Consider the following 24639-nt stretch of genomic DNA (forward strand, 5'->3'; position numbering starts at 1 on the left):
AGGGACCAATGGCTAATGATCCGAAATGTAAATTGTATTATTTGTTTGGTATGGATTAAACTACACGAAAATCTTTTTTGACTTGTCCTTTTCGCTTATTACATTTTTAAATGAAAAAAAAAAAAAACAAATGAAATACATATAATTCTAAAACATTCCTAAAATAAGATCTTCATTTTCAGAAATAACTGAAGTAGCTTAATTAAAAAAAAACTCTTCTTCAATTTATTTCCTTCAGCTTTCTGTGTTCGACTGTTCAGCCTGTTGCATCTTCTTTATTTTGTTCGATTCACTTTGTCGTTATAAGAAGACTATTTAAAATGTGCCGCTATTTTGAGCGGTCGTGGCGTGGGCACGTTCTAGGGAGATCCGATCTGCCTGGCCCTGCACAGGAGTGCCGCAGACGCGGCGATCGGTCGGTCGGGATTGTATTCCAGTACTGGAAGACAAGGACAGAGTCGGTCAGCTGCCAGATACCGAGATACTCCACGATCACCTCAACTGATCTCCGACATAGCGATAGGTGCGACATGACTTCCGGCTCAAGATAGCGTTAGGTGCGCCAGCGTTTCATAATTGCCTAGTGACATATTTTCGCTTCTCATTTTACCAGACATAGGATTGGCTACGAATTAGATAAGTGTGATTACAAATGATTGCTCAACACACTTTGTCAATATTGGTTAAATACTTCAGCGAATATATTTTGTCCATATTGATATGTCGTGTATTAGTAGTCTTTAAGTTTAGTAATCTGTTTTGAGAAGATGATTTTTAATAAAATCTGTTTGTGTTATTCGGTTTTCAGCGTACTGTTATGTAATTCGCTTATACGTACACAGACTTACGAATCCTTCTGACTTGTTTAGCTTTAGACACAAAAAATGACCGATCATAATATACTGTATTTCTCCATCTTTGTGGGCTTGTATGTCTGTTAGGTTCAACTGACATCCAGAATTTGTTTCATGTAAGCATTAAACTTTGATTTAATTGCTAGACTTTATTTGTAGTTCCTATTTTTTCATAGGGTAGAATCAGACAAAGGCATACTAACTACTTAGTGTGTTGTACTCTGTTCTTAGTTCACCGACCACTGCTGTTTTTCCACCTCGTAAGTAACTTACATCGCATGTTCTATGTGCACGTTGGATTGATCAATTACGGTATTTTCAGATAGATGTACAGTATTAACTTTTCCTGTTACTTCACTTTACCTTTAGCACATTGATATCACATTATTAATCATCATTGCACATTTCTGTCCTGAAATATAAACGTCATTAGATCTATCATTAAGTCGCTATTAAAATAAAGTAAGCTAGGAATTTCTTCATTATGTAGCAATATTTTCACTTCAGAGAATATACAAAAATATAAATTTCTAACTGAATCTGATTGTTTCGTAAGTAGACTCGAAATAAATAATAAAGGAAGATTGATACCTCAATCACTTTTACAAAACAGTGTATAACCTATATATTTACCAACCTACAATTATTACGAATTTATAAAAATACAGGCTATGTATGTATGTATGTATGTATGTATGTATGTATGTATGTATGTATGTATGTATGTATGTATGTATGTATGTATGTATGTATGTATGTATGTATGTATGTATGCATGTATGTATGTATTTACATTGCAAATGGCAAACACCCGGTGGCAGTGGTAAGTTATTACACACATAATAATTACAATGAAATATTAATAGTTAAAATAACCTAATTAATAAGTAAACTTAATTGTCCATTAAAGCTACATATATATACAGGGACATCATTTTATTTTTACTTCAACTTTTATTGTACCTGAGTTTTTGAATGTACTTCACTCCCACCCCTTTTACTAACGAAGTTCCAACTGTCCTCCACACAGAACCAAGGCTGCAATACTGAGTTAGTGATTATAGTACGTTTCAGAAATATGTTCGCGTTTTCCAGTGACGAACACTTAAAATATTGAATCATATTTTCGCACAGGTACCTGTCGTCCGTTTGCCTACGTCGCATCCCGATTTCCCCCACCTGCTTCTGCTCGCTCCACTGTAAAGACTAGTGGCTGGGCTTTCTTAGCTCTTTTCTAAAAACATTAATTTCTGTTAGGAATTAATTGGACGTCTACGTAATATTATGCAACTGTTTAAAATAACTTAAATAAAAGGGCCTCGTTAAGTAATTAACTATCACGTGATTCCTCCCCTTTTTACGATCCTGCGACATAACCACTTGGACGGACAGTAGATAGCATGTTTGAGTAATTTTATCTATGCGGGTCGGGCAGAAGTAAAGACTGAATTTACAGTACGTGATGTACTCTTTTATAGAGTAGGTACAGAATTATTTCAACATGAGTTACTAAGTATGAAGGACGAAACTGGTAATTGGAATTAGATGCAATAGTATATAGTACATAAAAGAACTGAAGCTTGTATCGAAATGAATGGCCACCATTTTCAAAAATGTGTTTAAATATCCATATTATGATAATTTTTCATTTTAACTTCATTCTCTATATCGTACGCTAATGTGCTGTAGATAGTACAATATACACTGCATAATGAATACGTTCGCATGGATAACTCAGTTCGTGAGTAAAAATACTTATTGTTAATACTGTACTGTATTTTGATTAAACAAAACCTCATGAAAATTCTCACAATCAAAATCGCGATATTTCCTATTTTACGTAAATGGATGAACTACTTTTCTTTCCTCCTATACCTAGTAAAGTGATTTGTTTGTATTTTACGCCAGTATCATCGAACTCCAGTCGTGGAAGGAGGTAGCAAACGGTGTTTCCGGGTCTCAATCATTAATCCCAAGGTATAGCCAGGTTAATATTAAAAATGTTAGTAACAATAAAATGATGTCCCTGTACATAAATATGACACGCACGTGTTTTTGGTACTGATACTCTTCGACTACTTTCACTTCACTGTCATCTCACTCACTACATTGTCACTATGACACATTTCACGGACACTTACTTACTTACAAATCGCTTTTAAGGAACCCTCAGATTCAATGCCGCCCTCACATAAGCCCGCCATCGGTCCCTATCCTGAGCAAGATTAATCCAGTCTCTGTCACCATATGCCACCTCCCTCAAATCCATTTTAATATTATCCTCCCATCTACGTCTCGGCCTCCCCAAAGGTCTTCTTCCCTCCGGCCTCCCAACTAACACTCCATATGCATTTCGAGATTCGTCCATACGTGCTACATGTCCTGCCCATCTCAAACGTCTGGATTTAATTTTCCTAATTATGTCAGGTGAAGAATACAATGCGTGCAGTTCTGCGTTGTGTAACTTTCAACATTTTCCTCTAACATCATCCCTTTTAGCCCCAAATATTTTCCTAAGAACCTTATACTCAAACACCCTTAATCTCTGTTCCTCTCTCAAAGTGAGAGTCCAAGTTTCACAACCATACAGAACAATCGATAATATAACTGTTTTATAGATTCTAACTTTCAGATTTTTGGACAATAGACTAGATGACAAAAGCTTGTGAACCGAATAATAACATCATGCATTTCCCATATTTATTCTGCGTTTAATTTCCTCCTGTTTTTATAGTTCCATTTCGTACAATATTCTGGTCACGAGACATAATCATATACTTCGTCTTTTTGGGGTTTACTTCCAAACCTATATCTTTACTTGCTTCAAGTTAAATTTCCGTTTTTTCCCTAATCGTTTCTGGATTTTCTTCTAACATACTCACGCCATCCATTTCACTGACACTATGGGAGACATTTCGCTAACACTATAAATTTTCACTGATCGAAACTATTCACTGACACTGTAAACAATAAGTTCACTGACACAACACACTTCACTGATAAACTTCAAATGAAACAATTCAATTGCACACTTATTTATTCGGTATAATCATAGTTATTAACTATATTAACCTGAAATTGATAGTCTAAGACTCTGTTACAAGCTATTTTAAATTAATTTACAATTCAAACCAAAGAAATTTACTCATCATGTTACCTTAATTTAAATAATGTCATCTTAATGTATAGGCCGACATATAAATTCACCGATGACTGTACGGAAAGGTGTTCGAATTTCTCACATCCAACAACATTACTGTGATGTTACAGAATGTCAGAGATTCTGTAGAATCGTAATCAATCTTTTTTTACCCTATATGGCTTCACCAGCACAATATTTCCATATTATCTCATATAGAAAGTAAAAGGTATGTCCCCATTTACGGCGGTTCGCACTCCAGCCTGTTTACAAACACACGCTGTGAAATCAAACAACATAATACCAGAAAATGTATAGCTATTGTCTGCAACGTTCCGAGATTTGTATTGGAATTTATGTGCAGAGAACAATGTTACTGCACAAAACAGCTACCAGGAAAATCAATGACAAAATATGTTTTATTAGTATTTTCACGTGTGCATGACACAGTCATTCATTCATCTATTCATCCATTTTCACTTTATCCGCCCATTTAAGTATGAATATGCAGAGGAAGGCATAAGTAGATATACAGTAGTATGACAAAAAAAAAACAGAATTAAATTGCACTATAGTACAGTTTCATGAAGAAACACGTAACACTGAATATTACTATTACTACCTTGAATGTTCAAATTATGGGCTTTCGGCATTTACACACTCTCGCAATCTAGATTTTACACTCAAGCACACTTTACGACACAGTTCTTTATTTTCATAAATTTCTCGGCATGCCTCTCTTATGAACACGATCACATCATCAACAGTACGTGGTCTTCTTGCAAATACCTTATCTTTAACAACACCCCAGAAAAAATAAGTCCATAGTAGTAAGATCTGGAGATCTTGGAGGCCAGTCAATTCACCCTCGTCATATCTACTTACTTGGAAATTATTCGTCTAGAAAGCCTCGCACAATTAGTGCATAGTGAGCAATCTTGTTGGAAATAGCAGTCATAATCGTCTTGAAGTCGTATTTGCGGTTCTGCATTCCTCAAGATGTCATTGAGATAAACGTGTTGGCCTACACTTGTGTTCATAATGATAGGTCTAATGAGTTCTTTACACGACAGGGTAGACCAAACTCTAACGCTGGGTTGATTCAGCTGTTTCTCAATTGTTATGTGGAGGTTTACTGTTGAGTGTTAGACACAGTTATGCCCATGGATATACAACTCGTGCTCACGGTGTGTTAAAAACCTTGACGTATAGAAAGACAGTCGGAGCCAGCCGCAGAAGTTACAAGTTTGTATTTATGTTGCAAAAGCAGTTCACCGCCACGGTGCGCTGTGGCGGCTCATGCAGGTGGTCGTTACGTCTAATCCATGATTTATATATCAGAATGACGCATGGTGTAATAATTATAGTAGTTTTATACAAACTCTAGGTGAACATACATACTAAAATTCTATTGTTGCCAAGCTTTCTTAACTAGAATACGATATTATATAGTGCTGAAAGCATAAATATTGAACACTATATTTTCAAGCTACAACAAATACACCGGTAACTGCAGCACTTATTTATTATTACACTATTTGTGATATTTGTCTTATTTGAAACATAGAACGTGAGAGTTTATAAATGTTTATGCATTAAACAGTCTGTCTCTATTTTCAGAAGATATTATCCTATATTCCTAACCAATCACAAATTCAAGGAAGTAATTGGAGAGGTGAGATCAATAACCATTCAAGTCCACTTCTGGCCATTCATTTTTTGCAAATTTGAAGTTAAATTTTGGATAATTCCACAAGTGTTACGACTTAAAAAGTTGGTATACTACTTTGTCTTGATCTCTAAAACAACCAGAAATATTACGAGCAAAAAATAATAATTAGGTAAGAAATAAAAATATATTTTTTGTATTTTTCTCGAAACTTGCGTAAATGGACTTGAATGGTTATTGCTCTCACCGCTTCAATTGTTCTACATGTTACGAAAAATGAAATAAACTTACTCCTGAGGTCTTTCTGCAGGATTAGAATTTTTGACACTTCTTGCATTAAAATTTGGTTAAAATTTAGAAACATTATGTAGAAGCAAATATGGTTACTAGATAGAAGGCAAAGGAGCGTATATTTGGAAATTCTGACTTAGGTAGCATAGCAAGCATTTTTTTAAATTCAAGCTCAAAACCTTTAGGAGCTTCTATCGGCTGCAAGCCAAAAGAATTTCAGAAAAACTTAATTCCTTGTCCATTGTCACTATCTCTCGAAACCTACCAGTGAATTGTGTTGTAACGTCTTGAAGATCAGCCCTATATTTGATAAGATTTTCTTCATAACCGTTCATGACAGTTTCTAGTGAATGAAAGTGAAAAAGTTGTTTATATTCCGCTTGATACTGCCTCATTTTAAATATACTATATCTACACATACTCTTATCTGGTCGATCATATGTCGCGCATTTTTGTAACTCTCACGCATAACGTGTTGACGATATGTGATATCGGTCTCGCCTTGTTGATAACCCATTTTTCTCTTTAGCTCTTCTAAAACTTACTCTCCTGCAGATCCATACAGTATTACTTTACCAAAACTTTCGCCATGTATATTTGTAAAAAGTTTTCTGATAATAAAATATTATGCGTAAAAAGGAGAAGTAGAACATAATATAAGATACATAGCTATACCATCCTTCTTAACAAAAAAAAAAAAAATACTTTTTTCTCAGTCGTGAATAAAAGAGAAATGATCTGATCGGATTTTAGTGTTTTTCACTCATAACTGCCGCCGCTTACTGCAGACTCGAGCGAACATAGTCTTGCAAGAACCGCGTACAGATACTAGAGCTAGAACAGAGTTCGTTCCACCTAACTGAGACTGCGTTCACAATATGAGGGCACGAATTGTCCATCCATGGTTATGCCTATTTACAGCACCCGACAGTTTAAAGAATGCTTCGTCCGACCACACAATTCTTCGAACAATTTCATTACCTTCACGCTCTTCGTTCAACATCACTTCGCAGAATTGTAAACGACGATCTGGGTCATCTTCTAATAAATCATGCACCATTATTTGTCAAAATACTCATCTCGATTCACCTAAAATACCTATTGTACAACTGTATACCTACTTATGCCCACCTCTGTATGTGTGCATTCCTTAATGTCATTCATTCATACGTTTATTTATCCGTCTATTAATCTACCCAAAAGACCAAACATTCTGCCGTTCATTAACCTATACCAGTCATGTCAATTGATGCCCATAGGAGCAAGCGCGCGCTTTAGAGCTCAGGAGAGCCTGAGCGCTTTACAGCGGAAAAGAAAGAGACAGACGAAAGAGGTGGTATATGCCGCTTGGTCGAGCTATATTCAGGGATGGCCAGCACTGATTCAATAGATAAAGGGAAGAGAACTTATTAAAACTGTATCCATGTTAATTTTTAGATTTGCCTGAGAAGTATAAGTGCATTATAAGAATGTAAGTTTAAATTTTAATGCTCATTTTTCACAAGTTTGATTTTTTTATTCAAAAGAAATATTTTCTCAACGTTTCGTATAGAAAAGTGAAATTTTCAGGTATAGGCCTATTTATTTAGTACCCTTACAGAATGTTTTCGTAAATCTAATGAGATAGTGTATTGAAAATTTTGGAAATATTCGCATGGAAATTGTTTGTAAGGAAATGAATTAACAAAGCAACCACTGTTACATCATAAGCAAAAGATATGTGCCCATGTGTTGTAAAAATGTCAGCTCCATAGCTTCAGCATATTTCGAGAAAATAATTTAATATTCTGATGATAGGAAGTTGCTCACCAATATCACCTTAAAAGCATAATGCGATAAGAGTTTTGTTATGGAATATTGATTAAACTTAAAACATATACAGCACCTAGGTAACTTTGCTTTGTACTGTAATATTGTTTATGCTCGACCATGCCGAAATGTAGTAATTATACACCTGGTAGTAGCCCTTTAATGCACCTCATTAAAGTACACCTATTCAGTGTAATTCAGTTGTTCAGCCAAATGAGAAATCACCTTTGTACCATTATAAAACCGCAAGTATCGATTATTCTCGGATATGCAATCGAAAGACAATTAGCGAAAAGTCACGGAAGCTGGAAATCCAATACTGTCGCAGAAGGTTATGTTCTGTTACTATAATAATTAGCGTCAATTGTAAATAATATTCAAATAAATTCAATTTGTCATCTCGTTTTTCAATTCTAAATCAATTTCCAGGTTATATCAAGACTAATCTTCATGTTATTCTCCAGATTATATCTAGGTCAATGACATTCGTGTTTCGGAAAAAATCAATACTTTCGCATCTGCGCACATCTCACAATTCAGGTCAGTTCCGCTCCTCACTTACATAACCATAACATGAATACTTATTAATAATTTCAAGTTAGAAATATGGTCGAGCTTAAAAAGTCGTATGAAACTTGCGTATAATGGTAATTAAGACGCTCGTATGAAAATTATGAAACTCGCTTGCGCTCGTTTCATAAACAAACTTGCTGGCGTCTTAATTACTACCATTATAGGCTCGTTGCATAACGTACTATTTGATTAGTTCATTAATTACTTTTATAAGACTAAAGGTACCATCAATATCAATTCCAACTTATCATGTCATACTCAATCTCTTTTTTGGGGGGGTAATCACTTTCTTTATTAATGATGTGTTTCATCCATTTAGTACAGTATAGTTGCACTGCTATGGAATTTATGTGAATATTCCTTCTTAACTCTTTATTATGTTATTAACATTTGAAACACAACTGCAATATTAAGAAATTGGTATTAGTACTTTTGTTTTACAGATAATATAGATAATATCAAACAGAAAGAAGCCATATAAAAATAACGACATAAAATTTCACGTTCCGTTTGAAGTTTGTGCACCACTGTTTTCTTAATCCAACAGGCTGCTTAATCACATACACAACCCTTCCTCTTTCCATACTTAGCGCTTGATGCCCGCGCACGACGTCAAGTTCAGAAAAATGCGCTTGATTTGACATCACTAACCTATACCTTCATTCCACTATCCATAGATATATTTATTGATCGAAAAAAATATTTATTCATTAAATGAACAATTAGGTAAATTATACATTTAAATATCCATGTGTCCGTTCATCTATCTACAGTCATAGTGATTCATTCATAAATTAAACTACTTAATAATCAATAAATCCGCCATTTCTAAGTTCTTATCCATCTATAACTCCATCTATTCATCATTTCACTAATATACTGATCAAGACATTCGTACATCACTTATTTATCCTTTTGTTCATCCACTCATTAATCACTACATTAATCAATTATCTATTAGTTTGTCTATCTAGGTCTCTATTCTATTCATTCACCAAATGATGAATAAATTCATTTACCTGACATCCGTCAGTACTCATTCATTTGTCTATCGTCCTATTCATTAATTCTAATGTGTTTATTAATTCGTCGTGCTGGTATAACATATTATCATTCAATCACTCATTCATCTATTTACATATCGACGATTTTTCAAAACTCTGCTGGACTTGATCTTCAGCCGATATTTTCGACTCTCTGGACCTGACACTAGATGAACATAGGACTCCCATACCGTGCGGTCATGATCATGTGTTACATGAAAGTACATAGACAGTAAGGTATTATTGTCAGGAAAATAAAATTGACTACCATGCACATAATATACAGGGACATCATTTCATTTTTACTCCAATTTTTATTGTACCGTACCTGAGTTTTTGAATGTACTTCACTCCCACCCCTTCTACTAATGTAGTTGCAACTGTCCTCCAGACAGAATCAAGGCCGCATATAGTAAACAGCACTGAGTTAGTGAGTATAGTACGTTCCAGAAATATGTTCGCGTTTTCCAGTGACGAAAGAGCTTTCAATATTGAATCATATTTTCGCACAGGTACTGTCCGTTTGCCTACGTCGCATCCCGATTTCCCCCACCTGCTTCTGCACGCCTCTCGGTAAAAGCTGGGCTGTCTTAGCTCTTTACTGAAAACATTCATTTCTGTTAGGAATTGGACGTTTACGTAATATTATACAACGGTTTAAAATAACTTAAATAAAAGGGCCTCGTTAAGTAATTCACTGTCACGTGATTTTCCCCCTTTCTACGATCCGGCGGCATAACCACTTGGACGGACAGTAGATAGCATGTCTCAGTAATTTTATCTGTGCGGGTCGGGCAGAAGTGAAGATTGAATTTATAGTACGTAAGGTACTCTTTTATAGAGTAGGTACAGAATCATTTCAACATGAGTTACTAGTACGAAGGACGAAACTGTTAATTGGAATTAGATGCAATAGTCTATAGTGCGATAATATGCACAAAAGAACTGAAGCTTGTATCGAAATGAACGGCCACCATTTTCAAATATGTGTTTAAATATCCATATTATGATTATTTTTCAATTTAACTTCATTCTCTAAATTGTACGCTAATGTGCTGTAGACAGTATAATATACACTGCATAATGAATACATTCGCATGGATAACTCAGTTCGTTGTTGTTAATACAGTACTGCAATTTTGATTAAACAAAAACCTAATGAAAATTATCAAACTCAAAATCGCGATATTTCCTAGTTTACGTAAATGGATGAAGTACTTTTCTTCTCTCCTAGACCTAGTAAAGTGATTTGTTTGTGTTTTACGCCAGTATCATCGAACTCCAGCCGTGGAAGAGGGTAGCGAACGGTGTTTCCGGTTCTCTAAAGGTATAGCCAGGTTAATATTAAAAATGTTAGTAAAAATAAAATGATGTCCCTGTACATTCTACCAAGACTTCATGCAACAATTTATTCTGCAGATCCAATTTACGGCCGCGGTTATAAAATGATACACTCATGTACCAGATCCACTGATTGAAAGTTATAACAACCATTGCTTACGTTATGATTAGAATCCCACTTTTTTTTTAACTTGGGCTCGATGCTTTGATACAAACAAGTCCACCGCACTCTTTTTTATTTTTTGATACAAATATTACATTCCTACATATTACAATCCATACAAAAAGAAACATTGTGGCGTTGTATGAGTATATATGTTACTGTAAATGTACGAAGACCGATAAATCTTAGAATTTACCGGTATAACCTAACATTTACCATTACGGTGCGGCAAAATCCCGAAATATCTTATTAGATGTATACATTTTGAACTTTTACCAAGAGATTTTGGTAAATCTCAGGACTTACCGATCAGCTGTGGTAAAATCGTATTAAAGAAGTAAAAAGAATCTTTACTAAGATTTGCCGTTCTTCGCACTTCTACATATCTATTTACAATTCATCTTTTATTGTTGTTTTAGGATCTATTTAAAAACGAAAATAAAAATCACCTCAGCAATGATTGAAATAATTTGTATTTATTTTTAATTTAAGTTATTTAAATATTCATACATTATAATGTGAGTATAATAAACAATATTCTAATTTTAACCACTGTCTGTTATAGTATTTCATATAAAAATTAACAATGCCTTTACATCTCCTCAAACAGTCTAGGTCCACAAATAAAGTAAAACAAACATTATGAAGCACTTTTTTGTTGAACACTTTTTAAACATTTACACTTTTTGAACCCTTGTCCTCCAATGAAAGATAGTTGGCCAACCACTTGCCGTACACTAATTCCTTCTTTTCCTAATTCTTCAATGCTGATAAAATTTTCTTTACACAATATAAATTGGTTCCTAGAGTACAATAACATCAGTTTGCCAGCTTTGGTACCAAGTTGATAAAACTCATCCTAAATATTTATGATCACTGATATTATTGATTTTGCGTCAATTTTTGCATCCGGTACTTTGATTCTCACATTCTATCAGACTAAAAATTTTGGAACTTTGTTACAAGTAGCTGCTTTCATTTTCTTCGCTTGCATTTCAAGACCTTCTTTGGCAGCCTCTCGGAAGCGCTTCACCCCTGCAAACATGTCCGAATCTGCACAACGAAGGCGGGATTCTTCGATCTAGCTTTTACCAGCTCGCATCGGTAAATCCTAAAATTTACCAACATTTCTTGGTAAAAGTTCAAAATGTATGCATCTAATAAGATATTTTGGGGTTTTACCGCACTATAACGGTAAATGTTAGGTTATACCGGTAAATTCTACGATTTACCGTGGCAAATTCTACGATTTACCGGTCTTCGTACATTTACAGTAACATATACATTACTTTGCCATTTAGTTCAAAATTATTTCAATTCCTTTACTTAATGTTATTAGTTATCACATAACTAAGTACAAAAAACAATAAGTCTCAAACAGTTTAAGAATTAAAAGTATTTGTTAAACATAAGAAATAATTATAATAATCACAAAAATAATAACAATAATGTACGCCCAAAATATATTCAGTGATCATATTACCAGTCAAACAACAATTACTGTATTGACAAAGAAAAAGATACCCTTCCTACATATTACAATTTTATGAAAACATACTTTTATTACATTATTTCCATATACGTGTGTGGACATTGCTTGAACATTTATTCCAATATTGTTTCCATACAAAGTGCTTTACAATAGCTGTTTGTGTTGTGAAGATAAGATGTGAGTTTCGTGATGACTAGTGACATGAGATTACTAATCCTAGGAAGAAACCTGAGCCATTCTTCATAGTTGACTGCAAGATAGAACAAGCATTTTATGGATGGGGAGAATTTCTGAATAGCAACTGCAAAAAGAAAGCCCTTTCGTCTAGAGGTCCATTGCAATCTACAATATAAAATAAGATACTAAAAAGGTGTTCCTGATAATCATCAAGCGGACGATACGAAAGCTATATAGTGAGTTTCTATTTTAATTGCCAAAATTATTTTATCTTTAATTTTATTTACCGCATTTTAGTTTCAAATACTATTAAACATCCAAATTAGTATATAATAGTCATTTTCTAACATTATTCTAATTATATTTCAAACCACTGAAGAGAAATCAGAAGAAGAACAATGCGAAAGAGTTGAAAATCTTCAATCGCTTTATATGATGACATAATTCAAAATGGGAACATTCATTGCCTTCCAAATAAAGAAGCAGTTCTGCATTGCCGTAGTACAAGACCAATGAAAGGAAAATGAGAATTATATTTTGAAATTATACATAAAACGGCCAAAAACAAATTAAATGTTTGAGTTAGAAGTGGTGTTTCACTGTAATACACGCTGTATCCCATGTAACTCGAAGTTTCCTAATTGGGCCTTGATCGTTCTTATTCCAACTTCCAAAGTTTACACATTACTTGTTTATATTGCATTTGTCCATTGTTGCCACCCAAATTGAGAACAAAATATCACTGTATAATTAATAAGAAATGATCGTTCTTTACGTTCCACTACGTCAATTTCTGTTAAATATACACATAACTAAGCATTAAGTGCTTAAACTTTAAAATTCGTTTTTTTTTTCGAAACATTCTAATCTGCACCTTGATCGTTATTCTCGTGTACCTTTCATTTGTCAGCAAGGAATTACAATAATAAAAATGGGGCTTCACAAGCGTCTGAATAAGAATCTTTTTAAGGGTAAAAAATAATTATAAACAACAATTTATTTCCTTTCGATTATAAAGTTGATATATAAAATTAGTACACACAAAAAAGCAAAGCTCGTGCTCGTAAATGGTAGAAATTTCCTCTTGTAGACCTCTATATCTATTTATAGGAAATATAATTTTCGATACCTATTCAAATATTGGTTAGTTATTGTTTTATACGAAAAATTACTTGAACTGTTGCCAGCCCTTTTCAATCAAACTTAATCTATGATATAATGGCTAAACTCGAAGATACTGGAAATCAAAGTAATGGAGGAAAATCTACTTCAACACAGTTTTATAGATCGCAATCCTATGCAGTATGTCTGTATCCCAGTCCCCATTTGTGAAAGGTTAATATCTGACTTATTAACACAGCCCTACTACAGGGATATCATTTTATTTTTACTTCAATTTTTATTGTACCTGAGTTTTTTAATGTACTTCACTCCCACCCCTTCTACTAAGGAAGTTCAACCGTCCTTCACACAGATGCAAGACCGCATATACAGTCATAGTAGCCTTACTACGGTCATAGTAAACAGTACGTTCCAAAAATATGTTCACGTTTTCCAGTGACGAAAAAACTTTCAATATTGGATCATTTTCGCACAGGTACTGTCGTCCGTTTGCCTACGTCGTATCCCGGTTTCCCCCACCTGCTTCTATTCGCCTCTCTTTAAAGGCTAATGGCTGGGCTGTCTTAGCTCTTTTCTGAAAACATTAATTTCTGTTAGGAATTGGACGTCTACGTAATATTATATAACTGTTTAAATTAACTTAAATAAAAGGACCTCGTTAAGTAATTAACTGTCACGTGGTTTCCTCCCTTTCTACGACCTTGCGACATAAGCACTTGGACGGACAATAGATAGCATGTCTGAGTAATTTTATCTTTTCGGATCGGGCAGAAGTGAAGATTGAATTTACAGTACGTAAGGTACTCTTTTATAGAGTAGGTACAGAATTATTTCAACATGAGTTACTGATACGAGGTACGAACCTTGTAATTAGAATTACGTACAATAGTCTATAGTGCGATAATATGCACACTAGAACTGAAGCCTGTATCGAAATGAACGGCCACCATTTTCAAAAATGTGTTTAAATATCCATATTATGATTATTTTTCAATTTAACTTCATTCTCTATAGTGTACGCTAATGTGCTGTAGACAGTATAATATACACTGCATAATGAATACGTCCGCATGGACAGCTCAGTTCGTGAGTAAAAACACTCATTGTTAATACTGTACTGTATTTTAATTCAACAAAAACCTAATGAAAATTATCAAACTCAAAATCGCGATATTTCCTAGTTTACGTAAATGGATGAACTACTTTCCTTCCCTCCTATACCCAGTAAAGTGATTTGTTTGTACAGGGACATCATTTTATTTTTACTTGCATTTTTATTGTACTTGCATTTCTGAATGTACTTCACTCTCACCCCTTCACTAATGTCCTTGCTCCCGTCAGACACACAAACTTACGGCCGCTGTTGCATTCGAAGTCTTCAAGCAGTGAAGTAAACACTGCAGTGTATAGTGTGTTTCATAAATATGATTGCGTTTTCTATAGAAGAAAGAACCTATATTAATAATATCGTACTAAAAAATTATATTCAAGAAACGATAAATTCAATTTCAGAGAATATGCTTCAAAATGTTTTTAATAATATGCGTACTGAATTGATGCCTGCATTGTAATGAACGGCAACCATTTTCAGCAACTTGTTTAAAAATTCAGATTAGCTTTTTTGAATTGAGGTGGCTAGAAGCAAAGGAATGCTAGTGACATTTGTAATAACATGAGTTAAGTGCATCCAGTGTAAGCAAAAGTATCTAAAATTTTAGTGGAAAAGGGATATTTTAATCGCATCACACATTAAAATTTAAATAAAAAATTTCACCGATTTTACGAAAGCTTAAATATTTAAACCCCATTTTCTCAAAAGTAACTTAAGTGCACTTACAGCCCTTTACTTATGACTCCCTCAATTTAAATGCACTCTCTATATTGTATGATAACATCAATAATTAATATGCTAAATAAAGTAGACATTACATAACGAACATAGCCGTCTGAAAATTTGAGTTTTTGAAAAAAAATGTTACTACTCTACTGTATTTTGATAAATTCCGTAAAAGTGATGATCAAACTGAAAATCGTAATATCGTATTTCCCTACAACATAAATGGATACACTACTTTTCTCTCCTCCTATACCTAGTAAAATGATTTGTTTACATATTGCACTAGTAACATCAAACTCCTGTAATGGAAGGGGGAAATGGTGTTTCCGAGTATAGCCAGGTTAATGTTAAAAATGTTGGTAAAAATAAAGTGATGTCCCTGTATATTACGCTAGTATCATCGAACTCCACTCATGGAAGGGGATAGCAAACGGTGATTCCGGGTGTCAATAGTTGATCCAAAGGTATAGCCAGGTTAATATTAGAAATGATAGTAAAAATAAAATGATGTCCCTGTATAAATAGATACAAACTTGAAAGCATGGGTGACAGATTTGTGATTTAAGAATGAGAGAGTAAATCAGATTAAACATTCCTCAGGGTGCAGAACACAGTACAAGTGCTGCGAAACTTGGAATAACAAGTTAAGTACTTACAGATGGCGACTTCACAGCTCCGAAGCCAAGGTGAGATTGCAGTGGGTCGCTTTGAGAATGGGAGAGGGAAAAGTAGTTCGCTCCACAGAAACAATGCCCTGCTCGATTGAACTTTCGCCGAGGGAATCATTACAGTATTCTTGACGCTGCTACTCCTGATGTTACGCAACTCACTTCCTGTGAACAGGGAGCGTAATCCGCTGTGTAATGATGGAATGGTGCTGGTAACAGCGATAGTGAAAGTTGTGACATTGATGATGGCGGAAAAGGAAGTTGTATATATTGATACTGATGATAATGGTGATTATCATAGTGATGACTGATGACGATGGTTGTGTGTGCATGCTAAAATTATTATATCTGTTGTGATGGCGACGATATTGCTAGCGGTGAATAATGGTGATGCTGATAATGATTTTGGCGATGATGGTGATAATTATCAGATAAATACAACATTAAGATATAGCCTATGAATCATATGCGGAGACTGAGGAAAGCGGAAAAGAGAGAAAATTGTAGAATGCTGGGTTCACAGTGCGTCGGCAGAAAATTATCAACAGTAATCTCACTAGACGTTTTGATTTATCTAGAGAAAATCAAAACTCGAGTGGGATTTAATTGACTATTACACGATTAGAAGAAAGTATATAAAGATTAGAAGTAACGAAGTACTCCAATACAACAAAATATTAATTGACTTAAGAAAATACAACCGTCTTCAAATGTATTATTGTACCATCTCAACATTACAAATATTACGCTAGATGCATGCTAGATGGCAGTAGTGAGCAATGCCTTCTCGTCGAGAAGTTCTCGATCTATTATAGACGATGGCAATGTTACTAGTCAAGAAGGCTTTGTTGATTCAGTTTCATTTTCATTAAAATGCAACATTCCACTTCAATTATCCGAATCCCAGTAATCAACGTCACTTGACAGATGATTTTCAATAAATCTTAATATTAAACAATCTCTGATACGTGACTATACATAATATCATATAGCAGAAGCTATAACATAACCTAACTAATATACACAAGTGTTAGAAAAGTTTTAATTAACGACGATGACATAAAAAATAAACATGAATAATTTTAAAAGGAATAATTATTGAATGTACAATTTTCAAATTTGAATGTGGTTGGTGGTTCAATTGATGTTATATTGGACGTGTGCGTAATAGAAGTGGAACTCGTTGATTTAGGCCTACATCGTATATTCAACTTATTCAGAATTTCCGAATGAATAATTTTAAAAGGAATAATTATTGAATGTACAATTTTCAAATTTGAATGTGGTTGGTGGTTCAATTGATGTTATATTGGACGTGTACGTAATAGAAGTGGAACTCGTTGATTTAGGCCTACATGGTGTATTCAACTTATTCAGGATTTCCGAATGGTGCTCTTCATTTATTTGTAAATTGGATTTCAGAAGATGCATAGGTATGATCAGTGATTTTTATTAATTCTTGTTCTTGAATGCCAATGCGAGTTATATTTGAAACTGCTGTGCATCGACTGGAGTGGTTTGTATTTATATATATATATATATATATATATATATATATATATATTTTTTTTTTTTTTTTTTTTTTTTGACGTCCAGACCAGCGCAGTTTCAAATGTTGGCAAACAAAGAAACAAATGCTAGGGACGCGATAAAATTAAACAAATGCTAGGGACGCGATAAAATTGTGCGATAAGCAGCCATGATTGGCTGAAATACGTCCTTTCGTACCGTTTTATTGGTCAAAAGTAGTATGACGTAGTAAGAGTGTAATAGTCAATAAAAATTAAATGAATTATGGTTTTGGTGATTGTTTTGATAATGTTTGTAGTGATATGCTGGTTATGTCGATGATGATGATAATGATGATGATTGCGGTTTTGATTGTGGTAGTGCTGGTTATGTCGATTATTATTATTATTATTATTATTATTATTATTATTATTATTATGGTTTTGATTGTGGCAGTGATGATATAGGCCTATGTGATGGTGACACAATAAACATAGTAGGTATAGTAATAATAGTAACTGATGGTAATACTACTATAGTCGCGACGCTGTTATTCCCGGCGTGACTCCTCCTCTTTGCTTACGTCTTAGGAAGTGAAGGCTCTATAAAGTCTAGGTAGGTAGTATCGTTCGCCATTTTTGTTCTTTCGTTGCCGAGCTACCAGACGAGGAATCTATTTGCCACACCGTTAAACATTATCATGTCGTAGCTCCTATGATAATAAATCAAATGTACTATAATCCAGCAAATAATTTAGCGGCAAATAACGTCTTCGTGTGCTTTCTGCGAACACCAATAAAAGATCCAAAATGGCGGGCGATTATATTAAGTATTTATCGAGCCTTAAGAAATGAATAACGTCTTCCTCAGCGAATCACAAGACGCACACGTTTAAATGTAGCCGACCTGCAACGCGATTGGCTGCCGGAAATTAGAGCGACGGGACTATAATACTGATGGTTAGGGCTGAGAAATACATGCCGTTATACTTCCAGTGCGCTTCGTGCGCCTCTAACTTTGAGTACGTCTCAGAGTTGGGTGAGTTACGCAGTGTCTTTCGTTCGTTTGAACTCATGCTTATCATCACGGTAAGTTAGTCCTCAGCATTTGGATGCTTGAAAGCCACTCCTTTGACTTCGATACACAACTATCTGCTAAAGAAAATTTTAAAGACGTAATTTTCTTTGTTAAAGAAAAATTGCACTATTTTAAAGACATTTTACTTTCTGTCTGTAGAAAATACACCTAATATGGCTTTGACAAGTATCAATCTTATTATTTCACCATGTTGATATGATGGTGTATTACGATTTTGTTTTACATAATTTTTTTTCATTTCATATATTGTTTCAGTGAATAAGAAACCACATTTTGAAATTTTCAAAGGAGAATGATTGCCTGTTGCTATAAAACACAGCCTTATATCTAGAGAAACTTCGTCCCAATTCTGCAGAAACAATGGGGAAATATTTGAAATATTTTATACAAGCATTTTATCTCAAAATCTGTATCGTTATTTGAAATTAAGTCATAAATTTCGTCCTCGATATCTTGATATTATTCTTCTTTACAGGACGTTGAATGTTGCCTGTTACGAATAGCAGTATTCGTAATGTAACCGATCAACTAAAGTTCACTGCTGAACGAAACACACTGAAATCCCCCACCTCAACGCAATTACGTACTGGTACCTGAAGTCAGAGGCGCATGAAGCGCAATGTAACGGCATACAATTCTTAGCCCAACTGATGTTATAACGTTAATTGTGATTGACATGATGTTGATTATAATAATAATTGTCAGAGTGATTAAGGTAATGATGATGTTAATAATGATTACAATGATGGCCCAAACTTAGAACAGGAAGGATTCTTCATCATACTCGAAAAATATGAAGTTAATGATGATGATGGTTGTGGTAATGATGATGACAAAAATGGAAGTGAGTCATAGTTTCGATGTTGACTATGGTGATTGCTGTGATGCTGAGAACGTTGCAGCAAAGTTATTCACCATCGAAATTGAACATGAAGGAACAATTTTGTCTGGAGCCTTCTACCAGGCACAAAATTATTTTAGATCTATTTTAAATCTACGACACTGGACTGAAAACTTTACTTTGCTTCCCTAGGAAGCCTTGCTATGCATTTCATTGCCCTTTAAAACGCACCACCCTCGGTATTGCCAACGGCTAGACTACACAGGACGTTGGGTGGTAATGGTGGTGGTGATGATTTTATTTATTTATTTATTTATTTATTTATTTATTTATTTATTTATTTATTTATTTATTTATTTATTTATTTATTTAGTTACTTATGTATTTATTTAACCTGATAGAGTTAAGGCCGTCAGACCGTTTCTTCCCCTCTACCAGGGGATTACAACCACAATATTAAGAATACAATTACAATTATAATTACAATTAATATTAAATTTACAAATACAATAAAAATCAAAGTACTAAAAGATTAACTGATTAATGAAGGCTAGCCAGTTTATTATAAAATTAAGAAGAGAGAAATTTTTTTATTCATTAAGTAAAAAATTAAACCTACTCTACGCAGTAAGAAAATGCCTAATAAGTTTGTTTTTGAACGCTACTAAATTCCGACAGTCTCTGATGTCACTGGGTAAGGTATTCCACAAGCCGAGAGCGAGATTGTGTATGATGATGAAAACGATGATGTAACGGGAGGCAAGATAGATAGGTGTAGAGGTGTGAAGGATATGGGAAAGGAGAACAAGGGAATGAAAATGTCTACGTTCGTTAAGCCGTAGCCAGTTTAGAGTTTGGAATGATGGGGTAATGTGGTCAGCGCGACGGACATCGCAGACGAAGCGAACACAAGAATTATGTACACGTTGTAATCTTTGCAACTGGTTGACATTGAGGTCAGTGAGTAGAAAATCACAATAATCGAAGTGGGGCATTACTAGTGTTTCCACTAGTATTTTTTTAGTGGTAGCGGGAGAAATTTTCGAATGCTGTTTAAGGAATGCAGTATGGAAAGCACTTTTTTGATAATATGAGTTATTTGACTTTTCCAGTTTAAATGCGTATCAAAGAAAACTATAAGGTTTTTAACAAAGGAAGCAAAAGCGATTATTGTGTCGTTTAACTTGACTGGAAGAGCAGTAGTAATGTGGCATAACAGACGTTGATGTTCCACTAGGATTGCTTGTGATTTTCTTGCATTGAGAGTCAAACCAAACTTTCTGGCCCATGCAGATATAGATTCAAGGTCCTAGTTAAGATTGCGTGTTGCGTCATTGAGTGAGTCAGAGGTTGTATGGATATAGATTTGTAAATCGTCTGCGTAAAGGTGGTGCTTACAGTGCTGTAGAGTCGAAGGGATGTCATTTACGTAACTAGTGAATAGTAGTGGTGATAGAACAGATCCCTGTGGAATTCCAGAATCAACGATACGCCAAGAGGAAGTTCGACTTCCAATGGAAATCACTGCTGACGTTCGCTGAGATAAGAGGAGAACCAAGAAATCGTACTTTCTGATAATTGGAGTGAACGTAATTTTCTCGTCAGTAAGTCGATATTTACAGTGTCAAACGCTTTACTGAAGTCTAGTAGTGTCAGTATTGTAATTTTACGTACGTCCATTGCTTTTCGGATGTCTTCCGTTACAACAGAGAAGTCGCTGTACTGTGTCGAGTCCGAAAACCTGACTGATAGGCTATGTGTACAGGAGTTCATATCTGTTTAAGTAGTCTGTGAGTTGTCTGTGTACTATTCTCTCTAACGCCTTCGATAAGATAGGTAGAATGCTAATAGGTTGATAGTCGTTGGGAATAGTCGGCGTTTTAACTTTGGATATAGGGTGCACAAAGGCATTTTTCCAAGTTTTAGGAAATATGGATGTTGTCAGCGAAGCGTTGAAAATGTGTGTCAGTGTTGGTAAGATTATGTCAATAAGTTCGTTTATCATTGCGATACTAATGTCGTCAGAACCTGTCACTTTGGGTTTGTTGCGTTTAAGAGCTTTCTTCACGTCAATAGGTATAACGTGTGAAAAGTAAAATCTGTCTCTGAGTGGGTCAACACTTGAGGTTCTGCCATCGTCTGTCGCTGTGTGGTATGGTCAGTACTGTTTTTAGTGATAGCGATGATGAGTATGGTAGGATATAATTTCCTGTCCTGCCGTAACTCGCTCTCTCACTAACCATTAGTTTCTTTTCGTCGTTACAGTCCACAGAAAAAAAGTGTCACACATACACACACACTGCATACACAGACAAAATAGTGGGAATGTGCAGAAATGCTTATAATGCTTTAACATTCAGTGAAGAAATATGCATGTAAAAGTGCTAAGCTACAGTTAGACTACGGCGATCTTCGCCGACGATCATCGCTGGGATTTTGTCCCGTTGATTTGAATGTGCATGGTTTCTTTACAGGGATGAACGTCAATGAACATCGCTGGGCTCGACGAACACCGTCGGAGTTTGCCTTCGAGGCAAGAATCTGGCGATCATCGCCGAGAAACCAATTGTAAAATTACAGTAGGGCATGAACTAAATCATTTTCACTAATGAAGAGAAGATATTAATTGATTATGCCCTTAAACACAAATTCATGTTCGATATGAGCCAAAAAGAAGAACCAACGTAAACAATAACAAATCTATATTTTGCAACAATCAGAACTGTTAATACAATTGAGTAAAATGATTCATAATTGAAGAACACACGATGCGGTTGATTTAACTATGAAGCAAAAGTTAGAGTGTGAAATAGTAAGTGAAGAGGAATGCCGAGCAAAGGAGAGAAGTGCAACAACCTCCTTCTCACATAATTTTTTTTATTTATAACATTATTTCCTAAATAAATGCTCCTAAATGAAGGAAATATATATTGTAAAAAGTAAAAATAAAGTGTTTATATAATTGGTTTTTACCTTAAAGTTACTGCTAACCTTTCAGCTGGGCTTATTGGTTTGTGAATAAATGTTGTGAGTAATTTTACAATATGATTTTCAATTAAACTTAAAGAAAATGAAATTGTTCGGGGGAAAGTCTGAAATATTCCTTAAAATTGGTGGGATCATTTTCAAGATGCCTTTATATCAATGGATTAAAAGAGCCCTCTGTATATCTATTTCTAAACATGACATTAGCTACAACACTTTAGAGATCCTTAGGCTACTTGTTTTCACAGCAAAACTTAGGCTATATTATAACGTTATCATATTATCATCCACCTATCAGCTGATCAGTCATGGTCAACTATATAAAACAATTTACTATCCACCAACGAAGTTCGACGGTAAAGAAACCACTCTCGGAGGAACGCTGGCGATTTCAATCGTTCGGCGAAGCTCATTGTAGACAAACCATAGCTTTACCAGAGTCTAATATACGTATACAGTCGCGAAGCTCAATACGTAGTAAATATGCAAACATTAGATAGTTGCTCACCACTAGGATCGCTAATATCGCCTCATTACAGGCAATGCAAAATAGTACCGTCACAGTCTATTGTTTCTAGCATCCTCAAAACTCAAGCTTCGTGACTGTATATTTTGAACGATATTTAAAACGACTGAAAATTTACGCTGCAATTAACACATCTCAGAATGTTCCTGCCAACGCCATCTGTGTGTCCAACTCTCAGTTCCTTTGTAGAGCACAGGAATGTCAAGATTCTACCACAGTGTAGTATATACAGTCACGAAGCTTGAGTTGTGAGTGTGCTAGGAACAATAGACTGTGCCCATACTATTTCGCATTGTCTGTAATGAGGCGATAGTAGCGATCCTAGTGGTTAGCAACTATCTATGGAAGCATATTTACCACGTATTGAGCTTCGTGACTGTATATACTAGACTGTGATTCTACTCACTGACTGATTCTTACAATAATTGTGTTCATTTCATTTATTATTGAGTGTTAGACGATATGCATGGATATGAGTACTACTCATTGAATAGTGATGCATCGGCACCTCCATTTCCAGGGATACTTTCGCTTCCTTGCTTTCCAAGCTTACCAGAGGTTATGGACCAACATTTTTTCAGGCTTTCAAATTATGTGATTATCATAACTAAAGGTCAACTTGAGATAAAACGTCAGAAACTAGTCTCAGTAGAGACTATCAGCTTCAACAGGACAATCAATGTTCACTCTTATATAAGGGAATCAAATACATTTCGTTATGCCATGAGTCACTTATAGTAGCTTATCACCTCTTTAAACTCGAAATATGTTTAGAAAATTGAAGGGTTCAGAGCCATAGTGGGCCAAGCACCATTTTTTAAAAACGGAGAAAGCAAGGGTTAAAGTTAAGTAAATACCACAGTTTAATGAAGATTGATATATAATTTAGTTTTAATGTGTATACTTTATATTACTTGCTATATATTTCCATTGAATTATGGTAATAACTTAATTTTAACCCTTGTTTTCTACGGTTTTAGTAAATGGCGCTTGGTCCACTATGGTTCTGAACCCTCCAATTGACTGGCATATAAATCTCACATCATTAACATTACTATTTACATTTCTTAAATAGTGTAATTATGACTGACTGTGAAAGGAGAAACAAATTAATATGTTAGTTAAGAAAAATAATTAAAAGTTGTAGAGCAGGGGTGGGAAATCTTAATTAGTGCTGTGCCTCGTATTTCAACCAGCACGAGTTGAATTGTCTAAAGTCCGAGAATGTGACCAATGATGTTCCTAGTTGTACCTGACTAGCATGATTTTCTCACAGTCACTACAGTATACTCTATGACTGAATCCTGGTGCATACCATTAAAATTCACCTCATGTGCCAGGATTGCAATGCGTGCAGTAACTTGCAAATCACTGATATACACCTGAAAGAATAAAAAAGAAGAGAGAGGAGATAATGATTATTTGTAATTGGATATTTTACGACGCTTTATCAACTACTGTGATTATTTAGCGTCTGAATGAAATTAAGGTGATAATGTCAG

At 34.7% G+C, this 24639-nt stretch overlaps 1 long non-coding RNA gene across 1 annotated transcript; it reads left to right on the forward strand.

Moving 5' to 3' along the window:
- The first annotated feature begins 870 nt into the window (after window positions 1-870).
- Window positions 871-22590, forward strand: LOC138716406 (uncharacterized). Its single transcript, XR_011336652.1, has 2 exons — window positions 871-970; window positions 22101-22590. It is a non-coding gene; the product is annotated as an uncharacterized lncRNA (long non-coding RNA).
- Window positions 22591-24639: the final 2049 nt, after the last annotated feature.

Source organism: Periplaneta americana, chromosome 16, assembly GCF_040183065.1.
Source record: "Periplaneta americana isolate PAMFEO1 chromosome 16, P.americana_PAMFEO1_priV1, whole genome shotgun sequence".
Taxonomy (NCBI): domain Eukaryota; kingdom Metazoa; phylum Arthropoda; class Insecta; order Blattodea; family Blattidae; genus Periplaneta; species Periplaneta americana.